This window comes from Elephantulus edwardii, unplaced genomic scaffold, assembly GCF_000299155.1.
Source record: "Elephantulus edwardii isolate Elephantulus edwardi_28Jun2011 unplaced genomic scaffold, EleEdw1.0 scaffold00147, whole genome shotgun sequence".
Lineage (NCBI taxonomy): Eukaryota > Metazoa > Chordata > Mammalia > Macroscelidea > Macroscelididae > Elephantulus > Elephantulus edwardii.
The window spans coordinates 4068958-4071502 of NW_006399897.1; positions in this window are offsets into that span (position 1 = coordinate 4068958).

The window sequence follows — 2545 nt, forward strand, 5'->3', positions numbered from 1 at the left end:
CACCCAGACACACACACACACATACATACATAAAACCAGGGAGATTCTTATCAACACAGGAATTTTGTCCGAATTCTTATCAACATAGGACTTTTTAAAGTTGAATTTTTGAGTATTTTAGAAATTGTGTTTGTGTTTATTATTACAAGGCTATTCCAGCAATTATGAACAAAGACCCTCTAGCCGTCACTTACTATGATGCTTATAGATCCAGTGATGCAGATATGATTTAATAGGTTGAGTGAAACAGCAGCAGGGACATATTATCAGCTAAGAACAGATTTCTCTTTTATTAGTTTAGGAACAGTCCTTGTATGTGTTGGCCGGTAGCCTTTAAGCAAGTAATTACTTTATTAATGGGAAAAAATAGAGGAAATATGATCATCCATCGTTCTAACAGTGTCTCTTAGTTTTATCACCACCTTTGCATAAGATGTGAAGCCCAGAGTTACTGGTGATTGGCCCTCACTGGTACTAACATGCACAAACCAGTCCTTTCAATGCCTTCCACCAGAAACCCCATCACACCAGGCGTCTCATAATTTTCTGTAGGTTCACTGAGATTATTGGGGTCAAAGTGAGAGATCATTTTACACAGAACAGGATTTTCTTTGAAAACACTCCCCTGAGATGAATCTCCCCTCCCAAAACTTCATTTCCCAAGCCGAGGGCTCCACTCCCAATTTAGACCCCTCAAGCAGTCCCCAATCTGCATAACCACCATTTTCCTTTCTGGTAATGCGGCTTAGATGTTTCCCCCACTTTAAATCCAACACCTATTTCTTTTTTAGAGGGGACTAAACTAGAAAGGAATAGTAAAGCATGATTAGATATGTTTACAAACTTAAGCTGTAAATGCTTAGGCTCACATTTTGGACTTTTAAGACTCCAACCCCAAATAACCTCTTTTAAGTCATAGCCATCATTATGTATGCCATAATTTCAACTGATCCATTTGCTTGCTGTTTCCTATATTGACTTTGATTATCACTTCAAAATCTATCTTTCTTCATATAATTTCATTTGCCTGGAGGTTATTGTAGGCAACTTTGGTTTTCTAAACACAAATCTCTGTTAGAATCTGCCCATCCTTTAAGTTTATTCCAAAGAATATCTCCTTTACCAACAAATTTAATACTCTTATTAAAATACCCCTTCCAACACTAAATTTCCCTATTAACCTGTCTGAATATTTTGGTAGAAAACATAGAGAGCTGGCTGCACTGTTAACCCAAAGGCCAAACTTTTCTGGTGGGTCACATGTACCAGCTACTTCCTTGGAGAAAGAAAGACGAGCCATCTCCTGTGTGATTGACAGGTGTCAAAACCCACTGGGGAGTCAACTATGAGTCAGAACCAACTCAACAGCGATGAGAGTAAGCTCTTAGATGTAGTGAATTTTTGTTACTATTTACCTAATTCCCTAGTTCGATATTAAAGTCACCACCTCTTTCCTTGCCTATTTTCTTGTACAACATACATACACTGTGAAAGTGTTGGGTGAATATAGCATAAAGAGATAGTTGAAAATATGTACTTTTAGAACAAACAAATAAAATTGGCTGTAGCAAAGCCTGCAGCTAAACAAAAAAAACAGCTAATCTATAAGGTGTACCTAACAGAAGAGGGGTACTCAGTCCTTAGAGCAATCAGTGATACAAGATCATAAGGTCAACATTTGCTCAGTAGAAAACCTCACTCAAAAAACAGTAAGAAAATAGATGGATCGATGAACAAGACCCACAGAGAGTTGGAAGTAGGGAATTATAATCAATGTCATAAAGCAAGATATGTATCAATATTTGAAGGAATACCAAATCAGCTCTTTGAAATTTTATTCCATTATAGTAATAAGTATTTTTTAAAAATAACTTCTGTAATCACAGAGCTTGAATTCTACTCTTTTGCTGTCCAATTTACTAGACACTTAAAAAGGCCAGTACTTACTATGTTCATGCTTCAGTTTCCTAATCTTAAAAGTGAAATTTGTCTCAAAAAAAAGTTGCAAATAGAGATACCATTTGACCCAGCAATTCCACTACTGGGAATATAGCCCAAAGAGACCATAACTGACACACAAGCAGATATATGCATACTCATGTTTATGGTAGCTTTGTTCACAATAGCAAGGAGTTGGAGACAACCTCAGTGCCCGTCAACAAATTAATGGATAGACAATCTGTGGTATATTCACACAGTGGAAAACTACACTGCATAGAAAAACAAGGAACTAATGAAATATTATTCAAAATGGGTGACCCTTGGGCATATTATGCTGTGTGAAGTGTCTCAGTCACAAAAGGACAAATACTGCATGGTGCCACTGTTGTAAAACAGGCCTGACTTCGGGGTTGGGGGGAGACTGAGAAAGATAGGTTCAATAGTGTATACTGCATTGAAACAGATGAGAGAGAAAACTGTTTAAAAGGGATATGTGATTAGGTATTTTTGTTATGACTGGAGTCTAGAGCCAAGGCTACATGGTGGAGTGTACCTGGGGGAGGGTTGGTAAAACAATGAAAGAGTTTTTCTTTTACTTTTCCAA